Source organism: Nicotiana tabacum, chromosome 22, assembly GCF_000715075.1.
Source record: "Nicotiana tabacum cultivar K326 chromosome 22, ASM71507v2, whole genome shotgun sequence".
In the NCBI taxonomy this organism is placed as follows: domain Eukaryota; kingdom Viridiplantae; phylum Streptophyta; class Magnoliopsida; order Solanales; family Solanaceae; genus Nicotiana; species Nicotiana tabacum.
The window spans coordinates 60,647,332-60,666,277 of NC_134101.1; the positions used below are offsets into that span (position 1 = coordinate 60,647,332).

At 37.6% G+C, this 18,946-nt stretch overlaps 1 non-coding gene across 1 annotated transcript; it reads right to left on the reverse strand.

The window, feature by feature from the left end:
- Window positions 1-1,451: 1,451 nt before the first annotated feature.
- TRNAL-AAG (transfer RNA leucine (anticodon AAG)) lies at window positions 1,452-1,532 on the reverse strand. The gene has a single exon. It is a non-coding gene; the product is annotated as a tRNA-Leu (tRNA).
- Window positions 1,533-18,946: the final 17,414 nt, after the last annotated feature.

Below are 18,946 nucleotides of genomic sequence, written 5' to 3' on the forward strand. Positions count from 1 at the left end.
TATTATACTCAATATTTTATTATTCCAACATTATATGTGCTTAAATACTATTTTTATTTTTTAGTTTATAAATAAAGTTTGTTTATTCTATATGTGAGTCCATAATATAAATTAAAAAGAAAAAAATCATAATGCTAAAAAGTTAAAAAAAAAAATAAAAAGACAAAAGCTAATAATTTACAGGGTAAAATAGGTATTTAGCAATCAAAAGTTTGAGAAATCTAGTTAAGTGACCTTCTGAGTACTATATGCATAGTTTAGAGAATTTGCTGTTACAAACGAAAGAAACATAATATTAGTAGATAATTTCGGATAGTTGAGTGACCATTTGAGTAATGAACTTTGAAAATAGTTCAATCCATCGGCCACGCCTGAAGTTCTATGCCCCCATTTCATCAGTCTTTCTTAAGCCAAAAATTTTTTACTATCAGATACGAGAAAAAGACAGCGTTTATCAGCATCAAGACCAGGGGCGTATCTAGGGGTTACATGGGGCACGTGAACCCATGCTCCCGTCCTAAATCATGTATAGTAATGTTATACTTTTTCAAAAATATTTAAATATATGTGCGTGCACTCATACTCAAAGTATTATATAATGTGATTGTTATTAAGTGTACATCTCTAGGTGAGGTTGTGAGTTCAAATCTTATGTCAATCTTGTTATTTTTTTCTTTTTTTTTCCCTTAAAAGTAACGCCCACGGGAGATGGGCGTATCTGGTGTTATTTTTTGCGTATTAATTAAGTACTTTTTCTTTTTATTTCTTTTTTTGTTTTGTTTATTCTTTCAAAAATTTTACACGTTGAAATTCCTATTCTTCTTTTATCGCTGTAAAATATTATATGATTAAACAAAATGTATATATTAAAACATCATAGCAGTGTATGATGTAGTCAATGGGATCAACTGATCTCAATATTTTCAACATGAAAAATAGATATAGATGTAAGAAAATTACTATTTAAAAAAATTGAACTTATAATTCCAAAAGTGCAATGGGTACGCAATCGTAAGAACTAAAGGTTGAACCCATAAAATTTATATTCTGGATCCACCTCTTCTTAATAATGCACCCATTCTGCCAAAATCCTAGATCCGCCACTGATCAAAGACAAGTTCGTATCCAAAATAATTTCTATCATCAGACTCCATATATGCTAGAATTAGATTACTCAAATTACAATTTAATTTTGTCACGCTTGTACATTAAAATAAAGAAATTTATTAATGCTGTTTCAGTAGTTCATGAAGTTTTCCCACCGCAAATACTCAGAAAAGTTTTCTAGTGTCATTACGAGAATCAGAAGCACAACTTGATGAGAAAATTCAACTATTTCTGCAGACTTATTAATTGTAGATATAGTAGTCCCACAATTAAGAATGTCGTAGACTCGTCATATCTTCAAATTTATATCAAAATCAGGGAAGTAAAATAATTAAAACAAAAATTGTTGACAGTGGGATTTGAACCCACGCCCTTTCGGACCAGAACCTTAATCTGGCGCCTTAGACCAACTCGGCCATATCAACATGTTTGTACTACTTTGCCTGCTACTTTTATATAATTACTGTTTAAATTTAAGTATAATTGTGAATCCAATAGAGGTAAACCCAGTTTACAGTCCTTAATCATGGGATCAAGACTGTAATCCTTCAATAGATTTCGCTTTCTCCGTTAATGGCACTAACTTGAGGAGTTATAGGGTAAGTGAAAATTATAGTATCGTAGTACGAAATTATGCTTCAAAGTGGATATTATTATAGCTTCTAAAATTACTTTAATTTAGAACCTCCAAATGCTACATGCGATTGCCTTTTACTCTAAAATACACTACAAGAAATAAACGTACGTCCCTTCCAACTCTTGGTGATATCCGCTGGCGTCGCCGGAAATTTCGCCAAAGGTATTCAACCTTTAAACAAGTCAATAATTTTTTATTTGTCGATGAATGATATACCAAATTTTTTAAATCAAAATTAAAATAACAAAAGACAACATTGGAAATTTTAATAAAAGTAAGCATAAAACCAAAGGAAAGAGAGAGTCAAGAGCATTTGTAGTTTGTAGAGAGCTTTTGTTGAAGAGATTTTTGTAAAACTTAATTTTTAAATTATAAAATTTATTTAAGAAATAACTTTTAGTTAAAAAATTACTTTTAAGATAAGTTATTTATTTCTACATAAATTTTAAGTTTTAAGAGTTATATTATTAGAAAAAATTTTAGATTGAAAAAGAATCAAATAGACCGCACATGGTAGTCTCCGTTTAGTTTTGACAAATAAAATGGGCAAACTTTAAACCCGTAAATAGCACATCACTTTGAACACCCTGAACCGCTGGACTGTCGCACTCAATTGTATTAAGGATGTTTAAAATATAATATTATATATATATATATATATATATATATATATAAAATAAATAGTATTTAACTTATACACGTATAATAATATTTCGGCGAATGATGCGCCCTTAGACTATTTAACTTATACATACATTATAAGATATGTGTGAAGATTTGACATATACTAATTAAATGTGTAATGAACCACAAAACTCTCACTCAAAATTTGACGTGCAAAGTGAAACAACAGCAGTACTATCTCGTGCGCTTTACTCCATGGCCAAATCAGAGTGGATTCAGAGATCAGATTTCAGACCTGCAAGAGTCCCCACTTTGCCAAAAACTATACAGAACGTTTGACATCATGAATTTAATCTAGCGTGGCCATAAATTCCCAAATTTATTCTTAAAAAATTGATTTGGATGAAGTTTGGTTTGAAGATGAAAATGTGTTTGGACATCTGTTTTGGGTGAAGTTGGGTTTGGAAAAATATGAAACATGACTTACATCCACAAGTTCTAAAAACTATCACAAATACCCAACAGTACCATTATCAATAACATTTATTATATTATCGCAAACCATAGTCCTGAACATAAATAAATTTGATACAAAATTATCATTTTTATAATGAACTACATGATACATTATCAGATGACCGAGAAGACGAAACAACATCGTTACAAAATAATAAATGGTGGGCTCTTTTATAAAATATAAAAGTTTGGGACAATTTTTAAAAAATATAATAGTGATATTTTGGCCCAAAACCAGCTATTGACTTGATTTTGGGATTTGACCAAAATGTTGGCAAAATCTATGGCCAAACATGTGTTTGCCAAATAAAATCCAAATTTATTTTGACAAAATGTATGGCCAAACAGGTCCTAAATGAGAGAATTTGCATAATTTATTACTCCCTTCTATACTTCGCTGGCATTAGGAAAATATATATAGCAACTATAAATGTATTTCTGCCCACCAGAATGTGGATATGGCAATAGGCTTCGGCAATACCCATCATGTTGTTTAACAAAGGGCCAAAAGTGGACTGCCTTTCAACCACTAAAATAGACCATATTTTTTGTATAAACATTTATCCTACTATGTCTGTTTTATGAGTTTATTACTCAAAATATAACTCCAACTATTGAAAAATAATTAGCAACGTTATCTCTTTATTTTGTAACAAGAAAGTCACTAATTTTTACCTGTATTACTTCAAAAGTCACTCTACCGAATGCAGAATGCTTGACATCACTTATCAGTAAATTAACTTATTTAGTTAACTTTTGACTAAGTAATCAAGAATCAAAATCCACTAATATAATTGTAACATTAGGCATGATGTCTGATGCAATCCACAAAGCACTTCTAAGTTATATATACACATTAACAGTGTAATTTTTTTTAAGTATCAATACAATTAACTGGATACGCCAAATTGTTATTCTATTTTCCAAATCATGATACTAGATTTGCTCTAAAAAGTTATATGTTGATATAGCTAAACTTAAATATAACTAAGATATTTGAAACGGATGGAGTAGTTTATCTAAAAGCAAAACATCACATCTTACAATAGCTTATTGCATGAGTCGAAAAATAAATTCATCAAGTCTATCATAGTAATATTATATTCTTGGAATTTTGTTCTTGCCCTATGCTTGTGGGCTAGTGTACATGACTTCCTAGTGGACTAATCCACTTAGCTATAAATACATTTATACTGTTACGCGGCGCCTTCCTGAAGTTCCTTGGAAGGGCGACGTAAGGCTAAGCAACCGATGTCAGTGCGATTGCTATGCGCCAACTGGGGTCCTCGCCGTACGCTGGACTAAATTGTCAGTGTCGTACGGGAAAACCAATGTCGTGAGCAATTGAGCAGCGAAAAATGAGCAATTGATGATGAAAGCTGATGATTGTATTGATGATGATGAAAGCTATTACAAGATGCAATGCGGTGTCGGGGGGAGAGACACCAGTACAGAGAATTGTTTGAATGCTTGAATGTTTGAATGCTTTAGTCCCCCTTAATAATGCTTAAAAAAAATAAACCAAAGTTACATGAGTTAACCTAAGAAAGCTGTAGAAGCACACTGAAAATGAATGAAGTAAAACTACTCTATAATTACAATGAAAAGGACTTAGTCTTCTATGGAAGCAAGTCCGATGGCAGCAACTTTGTCTTGAGCAGCAGGGTTTGCGCGCGCATTGCTGTGGGCGCGCGCGGCACTATTTGGATCTGCCAGCGGCTGGGCGCTGGTGCTTGGCATTGGGTCTACGCGCGGGGTACTGTCTGGGTATGCGGCGCTGTTGGCAACATGATGATTTGTGCTCGCAGCATTGTCGGTGCGCGCGGCACTGATGGCATTGGCCAGCCGCTGGGTGCTGGCATTGATTATCGGTGGGGCGACAGAGGCGCATGCTCGCTTGTGACTTGGCGCTGCCGAGACCACGGGGCCGACCGTGGCGCTAGGCGTTGGGAGGCTTGCCGGGACGCCACGGGACACGTCTAAGGGGTCATGGGTCGATGATGGAAAGCAGCCCATGACATTCTCCCCCACCTGAGTTGGCGACGTCCTTGGAGCCTTACCTGCCGGATGATGATGATTGGTCAGGCTCTTGATGGCTGGGAGGTCTGTTCCCCTCGGTGCTGTGAGATGTCTTTCTGAATGATCTTCCATGCATTTCTGAAATGGCCTGAGGCGGCTGACATGGAAGACTGGATGGATTTTCCACCAGGCTGGTGTGTTCAGCTGGTATGTGGATTTCCCGATGCGCCTTTCAATGGAAAAAGGCCCGATGTAGCTTGGCAATAGGCGAGGATCTTGGGTCCTCTTTGCAAACAAGTTCCGCCTCGGGGTTCTTACCATCACTTTGTCCCCTGCTTGATGTTGGGCAAAGCGACGGTTTTGTTCGGCATGCCTCGTTGCCCTGTCTTGGGCATTGACAAGATAGCTCCGCACTATCTTCAAAGTTTGTTCCCATTTTGTAGAGAAACTGGCAGCTCGATGAGATAATGGTATGTTTGGTGCATTCACAATTTGTGGGAGTAGCGGTTGCTGTCCGATAACAATTTCAAAAGCGCTTTTGTTTGTATGGGCGCACTTTTGTGAATTGAAACACAGCTGAGCAGCATCCAGAAGCTTCACCCAATGTGTTTGTGACCCGGTTGCAAATTGGCGGAGATATTCCTCCAGCATGTCATTGAACCGGTCTGTTTGATCATATGTTTGCTGATGACGATGGCTTGAGTTGTAACTCAATTTGGATCCGAGGCAACTGAAGAGTTGGGTCCAAAACTTGCTAGTGAAGCGTGGGTCGCAGTCACTAATGATGTTGCTGGGCATACCCCAATGTTTGACAACATGAGAGAAGAAAAGTCGAGATGTTTCTTCTGCTGATATGTTCTGTGGGGTTGCGATGAAGGTAGCATACTTGGAAAACTGGTCTACTACCACCATGATGGTTGCATGATTTCCGACCTTGGGTAATCCTGTGATGAAATTCAGGGAAATGCTTTCCCAAGGTCTCTGTGGGACAGGTAACGGCTCTAAGAGTCCCGCTTGTGCTGGGTGATTCGACTTGTCCTTTGGGAATGCTTGACAAGTCTTCACACAATGAGGGGCGCCATGAGCTGTTGGACCCCGATGATGTGATGCTTGTTTGATGATGTTGAGGGCAGCCGGAACTGTGGGTTCAGGTCTGTTGGTTCCCTCCTTAAACTGCATGGCCGTGATGTTTCCAGCGGCCATCTTCTTGGATATGCACGGTATGGTGTGGGGTTTGGCCCCGTTGTCTCCCATCATTAGGAGCATGTTGGCATATGGTACCGGGATGGTGTTGGTCTGCCTGAGGAATTCCAATCCCACTATCAGTTCGAAGTCATCGATGATAGCTATGCGTAGGTCGAATATTCCCTTGTATGGGCCAAGCTGGATTGGCGCTTCTTTGGCTATTCCACTCACTTGCTGAGATGGAGAGTTGATAGCCTTGACACGACCCTTGCATTTTTGCACTGCTAGATCGAGGCGTTTCACCTGAGTTAAGTCCAGGTAGTTGTGGCTAGCACCCGTGTCTATCAATGCCCGAATAGGTATGCCGTTTACTTTCATGTCAACAAACATTAGGGTCCTCTTTTGTGATGTGGGAGGACTCTCGTCCGCCTTTCCTTTCCCTTTCTTGTCGATTGGGAATGCCTTCTTCTTGGGGTTGCCAGTACTTGTTCCCGCCAAGGTATCATGAATGGAGCCAACAAATGCGTTGAAGGCCCCTACCTGTTCTTCGCCGACTGAGCCGTCATGATCTGACTCATCATCGTCAATAGTTTGTTGAGCATTGATTTGTGTATTGGGGCATTGATTGTTCCAATGTTCCCCGCCGCAATGACGGCATTCTGATGGGGGCTTTCTCCCCTGATTGTTGTTGACTGATGCAGTAGTGTTACTGCTTGAGGAAGGAGTCTTGGATTTGGATGCACCTCGATCTCCTCCGTTTCTGTTGGGGCCACCGTTGCTAGGTTGGCTCCCGTTGTATCCCCCTCGGACAGGCGGCTGGGGCCTATCCTTCTGAGTTTCCAACTGATAATCCCCAAGGCACTCAGCAGCTTGAATGGCCTTGGGTAGGGTATCTACCCGTTGTCTTTACAGTTCCATACGAGCATGAGGTTTCAAACCTTCTATGAATGCGAACAGTTTGTCTTTGTCCCCCATATCCCGTATGCTTAGCATGAGTGCGGAAAATTCACGCACGTAGTCCCGCACCGACCTGGTGTGGCGGAGTTCACGCAACTTTCTTTGTGCATTATATTCCACATTTTCGGGGAAGAACTGTAGGCGTATGGCGGCCTTCAGTTCTGCCTATGTCTGGAGAGTATCTTCACCGGCCCTGATGGCTTCGTATTTGACTCGCCACCAGAGTTTTGCATCGCCTTGAAGATACATGGCAGCAGTTGCTATCTTCTTGGATTCCTCCAACTGTCCAACGCATCGAAGTATTGTTCGATGTCGAAGATGAAGTTATCCACTTCTTTAGCATCCCGGGCTCCGTTGTATGGCTTGGGCTCCGGAATTTTCAGCTTTTGTGGAATGGGGGCAATGTTCATGGCACCCCTGATGTGGTTTTCGCCTCCTTTGAGCAGGCTTTGAAGGGCAACATTGACAACATTGAGCTGGCCTGTCAAGTTGTCTATGGTTTGCTGCATGACGGTCAGACTGTCTGCCTCTAGTTCCCGATGGGCTAAATCCTCGGCACGCTCCTGTTGGAGGTCCTCGAATTGTCCATGAATTTTGGTTGCCTCGACGGAAGCCGTTTGTCGGTCTTCCTCAGAGTCTTGACTGATGTTTGCTATGTCAACTTCGGCCTGCCGCATTCTGCGGTCCAGGTCGTCCAATCTTTGTACTAGGTTGGTTTTTAGATCAGGCAACGTATCCACGATGGGCTGTAATGCGTCAACCGTCTCTTCTAGGGTCGTGATGCGATCCCCGTAATTTACCATGGTCAGAAATGGTGATGATGATGGCAATGAGTTCCCTCGTCCGATGTCGAGCCTAGGCTCTGATACCAACTATTACGCGGCGCCTTCCTGAAATTTCTTGGAAGGGCGACGTAAGGCTAAGCAACCGATGTCAGTGCGGTTGCTATGCGCCAACTGGGTTCCTCGCCGTACGCTAGACTAGATTGTCAGTGCCGTACGGGAAAACCAATGTCGTGAGCAATTGAGCAGCGAAAAATGAGCAATTGATGATGAAAGCTGATGATTGTATTGATGATGATGAAAGCTATTACAAGATGCAATGCGGTGTCGGGGGGAGAGACACTAGTACAGAGAATTATTTGAATGCTTGAATGTTTGAATGCTTTGGTCCCCCTTAATAATGCTTAAAAAAAATAAACCAAAGTTACATGAGTTAACCTAAGAAAGCTGTAGAAGCACACTGAAAATGAATGAAGTAAAACTACTCTATAATTATAATGAAAAGGACTTAGTCTTCTATGGAAGCAAGTCCGATGGCAGCAACTTTGTCTTGAGCAGCAGGGTCTGCGCGCGCATTGTTGTGGGCGCGCGCGACACTATTTGGATCTGCCAGCGGCTGGGCGCTGGTGCTTAGCATTGGGTCTGCGCGCGGGGCACTGTCTGGGTGTGCAGCGCTGTTGGCAATATGATGATTTGTGCTCGCGACATTGTCGGTGCGCGCGGCACTGATGGCATTGGCCAACCGCTGGGTGCTGGCATTGATTATCGGTGGGGCGACAGAGGCGCATGCTCGCTTGTGACTTGGCGCTGCCGAGACCACGGGGCGGACCATGGCGCTAGGCATTGGGAGGCTTGCCGGAACGCCACGGGGCGCGTCCAAGGGGTCATGGGTCGATGATGGAAAGCAGCCCATAACAATACACGTGTGTGAGTACGAAGGTTGTCCTTGTTGCGTTTTTTCTTTAAAGGGTGTAAATGGAAAATGGAAGAGGTACTTTTTGGATTGCACATCTCCATCTCACCCTTCCTTTGTCTATAAATTTAGAGGCTTGGTTTCATTTTTAAGATATGAAAAATCTGAAATCTTCTCCCCTCTTTTCTATACTGTTGCATTATTTTCTAAATAAACATAAGTGTCAAGTGTGATTTGCTCCGTTTGTTGAGTTCGCTGAAGTTCTGTGATTTGAAGTGCCGCTATCACAGAATAGTTATTCCGTTCTATCCTGGGAGGAATTAATCCATATACCTTGGGCAACAGTGAGGGGATTAAATTCCTTAAGAACACACTATAAATTTAGTTGGCTCGGATTTAATTTTATTCTTCCTATGCATTTCTATTTCTCTTTTACTTTACATGATTTTCTGATTTTGAATATAGATTACCAACAATCTTAAGGAATTTATTTAATGGTCGATAGCAGAAAAGAAAAAGACTTGAAGTGGAAGTCAGTCTGTCAAATGACGAAGCAATTTATTTTGTTGCAAACAAACGAAGGGATCCAGAAAATTCAAATTCATCAAGGAAGAAACTTTAAGATAAGTTTCAGATTCTTTAAATCTTGAATGGTCATGGAATAGCAATGTTATGTATTTCTTAATGCTTCTGGCAGTCCCTTCCCCCCATATCTTCAGTTGTCAAGAAGTGCCGAAAATACGAGGACGATCAAGCGTGCAAACTGATCGACTTGAATTTATGTTGGAAAACGCGAAAGCATTGAATTGACTCAGGCGTAGAGACAAGGAATATATTCCCTTGGTTTATTGAAAATTACATGATCATCAAATTGGAGTTTGATTTCCAGTATTTCCATTTAAGTGATTCATGTTTGTCAATTCGATTTTGTTGAATCGGTGCTTTCTTTCTCCAACATATATCTGAACATTTTGTCTATTGGAGTTTTCAAAACTGGGGTATGGATATTGGAGATCATAGTGATGGTTGGTAGTTATCCAATGAATCAGAAACGCCAATAATCTCTTGGGGAAAAATAATATTAAACCTGAAAGGGTGCAAAAGAAAAGGTTGTGCCTAAAACCAAAAACGACTATGATTTTGACATGGGTCAAATTCAAAATAGTGAAGTAAGAAGAAAGTGGCCAAAATCAGGTTCTACTTTCTTAACCTTACCTATTACTTACTAAATTTCTACCCTTTACCTGGTTTTTAGTGAAATTTATTTTCATAAATATTAGGATATATATGTATAATGTGATGATCTCATATTATAAATTGCTTGCATGATTTGGAATAATGTGTTATTAAAGGTTAATTTTATTATTCCTTGACCAAATGAATAAGCATTTAATTTGGTAACATGCATAAATATTTGTGGATGGTTATTTTTCAAGGTTGTAAACAAAAATTAGGCTTACGGTAATACTTGAAGTATCTTGAGATCATGAAATAATATATGTAAAGCCGAACATATATGTGTTTGATTAGAGAAAGAGATCGCACGGGTTAAAGTGTTATAATGGTTTAGTTGAAAAACTATTTGGAAAGGGAATTAAAATTCTCGTAATTTTCTACACCCGTTATGGAGAATAAAATCTTTGTGATTTTCTACTCCTGCTTCGAGATCAAAATCTACGTGATTTTTTACTCGTTCATTGAGATTAAAGTCTTCGTGACTTTCTACTCATTTGTCGGAAATTAAAGTCTAAGTGACTTTATACCCGTTTTGGAGATTAAAATCTTAGTGATTTTTTACTCCAATTTGTTATTCGGTTTGAAGATTAAAAACTTCACCGTTTATTAAATTTGATTACGTCACATATTACTCGGTTTGAAGATTAAAAACTTCACCGTTTATTACATCCGGTATCAGATATTACTTGGTTAGAAGATTAAAAACTTCACCGTTTATTAATTCTGATTTTGTCAGATTGGTTTGAAGATTAAAAACTTCACCATTAATTCTGGCTTTATCGTTACACAAACAACAATTCTTGTAGTTGGCTATACAACGTAATAGGGGCGTCGAATATGAATCTCCTTTTGAAGAAATATGTTTGGAATATGGAATTATTCACCAAACGACAGCCCCTTTGTCATCGCAATCTAATGAAATTGCGGAAAGAAAGAATAGAACGTTAAAGGAGATGATTAATGCCTTGTTGATAAGTTCGGGTTTACCCCCGAACTTGTGGGGGAAAAGTTATTCTTAGAGCTAACCGAATACTCAGTCGAGTTCCCCTTTACAAGACGCAATCCATTCCATATGAAAAATGGAATGGAAGATAGCCCAACTTAAATATTTTAAAGTGTGGGGGTGCTTAGCTAAAGTGCAAGTTCCTAAACCGAAAAGAGTAAAGGTCGAACCGAAAATTATTGATTGCGATTTCATAGGATATGCAATAAATAGTAAGGCATATTATTTTCTGGTTCATAAATCAGAAAATTCCGACATTCATATTAATACGGTAATCGAATCAGATAATGCTGAATTATTTGAGAATATTTATCCGTATAAAAAAGAATGTGAGTTGTATAGTGAAATATCTAAGCGACCTCGGGAAGAAGAAAAGGAAAGTACACCTAATGAGGTGAATCCAAGATATAGTAAACGTCAAAAGACAACTACTTCCTTTGGACAAGATTTTCCGACATTCTTGTTGGAAAGTGAGCCTCAAATATTTAAAGAAGCAATGTCTTGCTCGAAAGCACAATGTTAGAAAGAGGTAGTCAATAGTGAGATAGAACCCATATTAAGTAATCATACTTGGGAATTGGTTGATATTCCTCCAGGAAATAAATTTTTGGGTTCTAAGTGGATTTTCAGAAGGAAAATGAATGCCGATGGTACTATTGACAAATATAAGGCAATATTGATTGCCAAAGGATTAAGACAACGAGAAGGTCTTGATTACTTTGACACATACTCACCCGTAACGAGAATTACATCTATTCGGATAGTAATAGCTTTAGCCACTGTGTATGGCCTTGAAATCCATCAGATGGACGTAAAAGACAGCTTTCTTAAATAGAGATTTGGAGGAAGAAATTTATATGGAACAACCTGAAGGGTTCGTGGTTCCTAGAAAAGAAAGAAGGTGTGTCGACTTGTTAAGTCACTTTACGGACTAAAATAATGAATGCAAAATTTGACTAGAAAATATTGTCAAATGGTGTTAAACTAGTGTATTTACATTAAGAATACTCTAAATTATGTAGTCATTGTTTATTTATATATGGATTATATGTTGATAGAAAAGGCACATGAAACATGTAAAATGTGTGGGCATTTAGCTTATGCATAACAAAAGCTAATGCTAGATGGGATGTATATATTATCTAGAAGAATTAGATGATATGATTCTTCGAACCTCACGAATCCTTAGGGATATTGATACGGTAGTCGATGAATTCATTACTTGTTCAGTCTTAGTGATGACTAGTAATGAAACTACAAATTCGAAAGTTGTTTACGTGCCATTCCAGAAATAATTTGTTCTGTCTTGAACAATTATAATGTTTAGCTCTTTATGAAAGGGTATCACCTGAAAAGCTGTGACTTTTCATAAAAAGTGCGTTTATATATTTTGTATAAACATGATCGTTCATGAGGTTAACCAACTGATGAACATGACCAAAATCCATTGCAAGTTGGATTTGTTTCATGAATGGAGGTGCTATAATTTGCATATCATATAGGCGTATGAATAAATAACATATAAATGTTTGAAAATGGCGGAGTGATTGATAAATGTGTTATATATTAAAAGGTTGTGGCCACAATTGATGCCAATCATTCCAGTTGTTGTTATAATATACTATTACTACTTCAAGTGTAGTCAATAATTTGATATGCAATCGAAAGTCGAGACGTATTAGTCTACGATATAAGAAAGTTTGCATTGAACTTTCATGTCAATGAAACGAGTTTTGAGGTATTTGAAATATATTCTAAATTATGCTTTGCACTACAATAAGTATCATGCGATAATAGAGAGGTATAGTGATGCAAATTAGATCACTGGTTCAACTGATTCTAAACAGTCGGTGGAGAAGCGATGTCTTGGAAATCATCCAAACAACTGTGCATTGACCACTCTACAGTGGAGGCTGAGTTTATAGCCTTAGACAAGGTCGGTGAAGAAGTTGAATGGCTCCGGAATTTCTTGGAAGATATTCTATTTTGGCCCAAACCTTTGGCACCTATATGTATACATTGTGATAGTCAAGCGACAATATGCAGGGCAGAGAGTGTTATGTATAACGAAAAATCTCGTCACATTCGACGGAGACATAATACCGTTAGACAACTACTCTCTAGTGGTGTTATCACGATTGACTACGTAAAGTCAAAAGATAACGTGTCGGATCCACTTACAAAATGCCTATCTAGAGAGGCAGTTGAAATATCATCAAAGGGAATGAGGCTAAGGCCTAGGACAAATCATCATGGCGGTAACTCTACCTAGCAGACTGGAGATCCCAAGAGCTAGGTTCAAAGAGATCAAACAAAGTTATGAATGACGGTTCAACATTGTCAAATAACTCAACCCATTCTCGTGATGAAGACAATATTCAGAAATCAAGGTAAAGCATTAAGGCTTTTTGATGAGTCAATAAAGCTTAAAACTTTTTAATGATTTGCTAAGTCTGGTAAGATATAACTAGGTAGTGTGTCTATAGGATTACACGTTTAGAAATCACTGATGTGAGTGTGAAGTGAAGCCGCTTTAAGAGGAATGAAAGTAAAGGTTCATTTTCTAAGCACTCATGAAACCACGTGGTGTTCATGGCTGACACGAACACAACCGTGAGAACCAAAGACGGTTAAGGGTTGATTGTGTGACTTATGGTTGTCTAGGTATACACCAAAACTTGGCGGTTCAAAGATATCAAATCTACCGATTGACCGAGTATATCCGACATAAGTTCACTACGAAAAGTTTAAAGGGAAACCTACTTATCCAGATGCGATTAATCCTTATTTGCGAATCACACAGTATTTTCATACATGTTGTTTTCCCATATGTCCATTCCCCATTCATGTGGGGGATTGTTGCGTTTTTTCTTTAAAGAGTGTGAATGGAAAATGGAAGAGTCACCTTTTAGATTGCACCTCTCCATCTCACCCTTCCTTTGTCTATAAATTTAGAGGCTTGGTCTCATTTTTAAGATATGAAAAATCTGAAATCTTCTCCCCTCTTTTCTATACTGTTGCATTATTTTCTAAATAAACATAAGTGTCAAGTGTGATTTGCTCCGTTTGTTGAGTTCGCTGAAGTTCTGTGATTTGAAGTGCCGCTATCACAGAATAGTTATTCCGTTCTATCCTGAAAGAAATTAATCCGTATACCTTGGGCAACAGTGAGGGGATTAAATTTCTTAAGGACATACTGTAAATTCAGTGGACTCAGATTTAATTTTATTCTTCCTATGCGTTTCTATTTCTCTTTTACTTTACATGATTTTCTGATTTTGAATATATATTACCAACAGTCCTACCCCTCCCCCCTTCTCTATTTGTTTTTGCTTTGTCTTTTTTCAATTTTTTTCTCAAACGAGATCCTGTATAAATACCTCCTAATATCTGTCATTTTAGGTCAATGCAGGACACACACGTGTGTGCATATATATACACACACACTTTTATATACGTATAATTGAGGCATTTAAAAATTAGATGACCATATATTTATTAAGAATATGTGCTTCAAGATAGAGACTTATCCAGTATTTCAGGAGGATGAGTGCACTAATATTTTTTTCTAATTCTTACGCGATGTTAGTTACCCATTTTAATTTGCCGTTTGATTTGATTTTATTACCATGTTAGAACTTGACGAGCAAACTATAGTTTATACCATTATCACAATATTTTATTTTCAACCGTCCTTGAATAGTTTTCCTACATGGGAAATGATCAATAGTAATATTATTATTTATAGGTAGAAATATCTTAGCTTTATGTAGCAAAACTGGAGAATGGTAAATGAAGAAAAATAGAAACTTGAAACTATAGAGATTCAAAACTAAATTAGAATCTCAATTTCTTTTGAGTTTTGAAACTTCATGAATAAACCAAAAAAAGAAAAGAAAAAAAAGGCAAACAAAAAACCAAATAAAAACAGAAAAATTGAAATTAAATTAAAAATAGCTCAAGGAATAGCGAAAAAGAATAGAACAAAAAGGAACAAAAAAATAGAAGAAGAAAAAGAAATAGAAATAGAAAATTGAAACTAAGTAAAAATAGGTCAAAGACTGTTAAACGAGAAAAGAACAAATGGGAAAAATAAAGAAATAGAAAAGAAGAAAGGGAACAGAAAGTAAAAAGATTTTAATTGAAAAAAGGGACTGAGTTTTGATCCCTCAACCTAAGAGTCAAACGGGCACACATTAGCCGAAGTGCTCTTTTGAGCATGGCAGCACAAATTAAAATATAAGTACATTTACCGAAAAATAACTAACAATACATAAAAGGAGCATGGTTTTACGTGACCCGTCCCATATTCATAGATCCGCCCCTACTTTCAAGAGGACCCGGTGTAATATGGCCAAATTTTCATGATATTTGCCATGACATAATATCCATTATAATAAATTTGTGGATCATGACATTTGCCATGACATAATATTCATTATTAGGCCAAGGATTTCTTGCTATAAATAGAAGAGTTTTCCCTCATTTGAAAACACACCAATTCAAGAGCTTTTCACTCTTGTCTTTCTTTCTCCTCCTTTATTTCATTATAGAGTATTTTGTAAGAGAATGAGTATTGGGAAACACTTGTGTGAACCCTTTCTTTGAAGTGATCTTGTGAGGTTATTCTCTTGGGGTATTTGGGATTAATTAGAGTATTTACTCTAATTTTGTACTCTCTTTTGTACTCTTGTTGGTATAGTGAAATTGCTCCTCTCCGCTTGTGGACGTAGGTCATCTTGACCGAACCACGTTAAATTTGTGTATTCTTTATATTCTTTAATTGACGTTATTATCAACTTCCATTGTCTTTGTTATTATCATTATACGGTTGTTTGGCTAAATTTCGGATTACCCGGGTTCCCAATCCTAACACCCGGTAATTATGTTTATATAATTACTCCATTCAAGAACGTCAGATCCTGTGTCTTTGCCTTTTGCCCTAAAGTACACTATAACGACTTAAATTTGGGTTTACTTTACCTTTTAAGAGTATGGGGTCATTCCAACTCTCAATGATAGAATAAAAGAATCAACAAGTGGATCGTGCGTTAGAAGACTAGAAAAATATCTATGTTTCATGCAAAAAAGAGAGAAAAGAAGAGTGAAAGAATGTAGGCAAAGATCAGGTCAAAGCAGCTAATTAATACTAAGATATGATAATGTCAAACCAAGTCTTTTCCATCTTTGCCTCCTTCTGCCACTACCCAAATCTCACTTTTCCACCATCTTCATATGCCATACACTCGGGCCGTAATGTTGTTTCACATTGTAAACTTTTTAATACATGTTATTAAACTTTTTTAGGTTGTTACGAGTTTCAATTATTACATATGAACAATCACCTTAGGTTAAATTCTTTAGTCAAAATTAAATCACAACGATTGGAATTGCAAATTAATACGTAGAAAAGTTGAACACTAATAGGTTATAAGTAACTTGTTTTATGTTTTGATGATTTAACAAACTTAATGTCAAAAATCAGATAAGGAACCTGATACACATTCTCAAGCATGTGAAAATAACCAAACTTAAGCTTGAGAGGTTCGTCAGTCTTTCAGAAGCTAAAGAATCAACAAGGGGAATATATGGACATCAGTTCCCCTGGTGATCGTACCAGTCAACCCTCCAACGTCTGGAAAGTGGTTGCCCGCACACGCAACAGTACAACACAGTACAACAGTCAACTCCATTGGGAATGATCTTGTACCCAAGTTGCTTATATCATTCAAGTGATGTTATCAATGTTATATTAACATTAAACCAAAGACAAAACATCACTTGAACACTCAGAGAATTCATTCAAGCACTCCCACAGTGATTGATCATCGAGAAAATGATTCTCAAGTGTGTCAAGAACAAAGAACAACACTGCTACGGACCAGTTCCCCATATCAAGTTATTAAATGTCCTTAGTTGAGTTGTACCTTTGTCAAAGTTCTTACTTGTAATTCCTACTTAGCTTACTTAGAAGCATTGTGTAGGAAACTCTTTGTAAGTCATAAATCCTTGCGTTTGTGTCTTGGCTAGAGTTAGTCGAGTTGTAAAGTTTTTGTAATAGAGGTATTACAAAGTGGCTTGTAATAGAATTGTTACAAGTCAGTGAGAGATTAAGAAGTTAATTCCTAGGTTACAATAGGTTGTAATCTAAAAGTTTGCTCAGTGATGAAGTTGAAATTCTATAAAAGTAGGTCGTAGTTTTTAATCCTGTGAGCTGGGTATTTTTCACGTAAAAACTCTCAATATCATTTACTTACTATTGTGTGTGAGTTGTCTATGGAAACTAATAGAGAACTTGATTTTCTATATAGTTTGGTGGACCCTCGAATTCTATCAATTGGTATCAGAGCGGGTTCTTTCTATCACGCTAACACCTACAAAAGATCCTCATGGCTGCTCTACCAAACTTTGAAGAAGGTCAGTCTACCTACAGGCTACCAAGGCTCAATGGCCAGTATTATGGATGGTGGAAGATCAGGATGTACGACTTCATCATGGCTGAAGATTCCGAGCTCTGGGACGTCATCTGTGATGGACCCTTCGTTCCCACAAAAACCAGTGGTGACCCTGCTGTAACCATTCCCAAAACAAGAAAAGAATTCAATGACGCCGACCGAAAAGCCATAGAAAAGAATTTTCGTGCAAAGAAAATTCTTGTCTGTGGCATTGGTCCTGATAAATACAACAGGATATCGGCATACCAGTCAGCCAAAGAAATCTAGGAAGCTCTCCAGACAGCTCACGAAGGAACAACACAGGTCAAGCAATCCAAGATGGACATGCTCACAATTAAATATGAGCTCTTCAGGGTGAACGATGATGAATCCATCTAAGACATGTATACTCGCTTCACATCTATCATCAATGAGCTTCACTCTCTTGGAAAAATTATTTCAAGAAACAAACTTATCAGGAAAATACTTAGTGTACTGCCCAGTTCCTGGGAAAGCAAAGTGAACGCTATCACAGAGGCAAAGGACTTGCAGAAGCTGACCATTGATGAACTTGTTGGCAATCTGAAAACGTATGAAATGAAGAAAAAGAAGAACAATGAAAGAAGAGAGCCTAAAAGAGAGAAGAAACTGGTCCTCAAGACAGACAACAATGATTCAAGTGGTGAGGATAGTGATATGGCTTACTTGACAAGAAGATTACAGAAAATGGTTCGCAGAAATGGAGGCATTCCAAAAAGGGGCAGTTCCAGCAAGCCAAATAATTATGACCTATGTCATAAATGTGGCAAGCCAGGACACTTCATCAAGGACTATCCCCTCCTAAAGAAAGATCAATTCAAGCAAAACACAGACAAAGCAGCCAAGAGGAACCTGATTCCTGATAAACACTTCAAGAGAAAGAATGTCGCTAACAATGTTGTGAAGCAAGTTCTTGCTGCATGAGGAGACTCTTCCAGCAAATCTGAAGAAGATAATGATCATGGTGACAGTTCAATGATGGCAGTAGAAAGTGAAGCAACTGAGTATGACTCTATTTTTGCCTTGATGGCTCATTCTGATGATGATGAAGATGACGACAATGATGATGAGGTAAATTTTCTAGATGTTTAGAGAAATCTGAAATCTTATTCTCCTAAAAAATGATGTCTTTGGCAAATGTTTTAATAGATGTATACCACAGTATTATAAATGATAAAAATGCTCTAATTGTGGAATTAGGAGAAGCAGAACAATCTAGAGATGATCTAGTAGTTGTTGTGGTTGATTTAAAAGAGACTATTGAGTGTGCTAAGAAAGAGAAAGAAATTTTAATTGAAAAAGTTTCTAACTTAGAACTTGAGAGAGATGATCTAGTGGTAGTGGTGGTTGATTTGAAGGAAACCATTAAGAGTGTTGAAAAAGAAAAAGATGTCTTGACCAAAAGAGTTGCTAACACTGACCTTGAGAGAGATGACCTACTAGCAGTACTAGTTGATATGAATGACACAATTAAGGAACTGAAAGAAGAGGGTA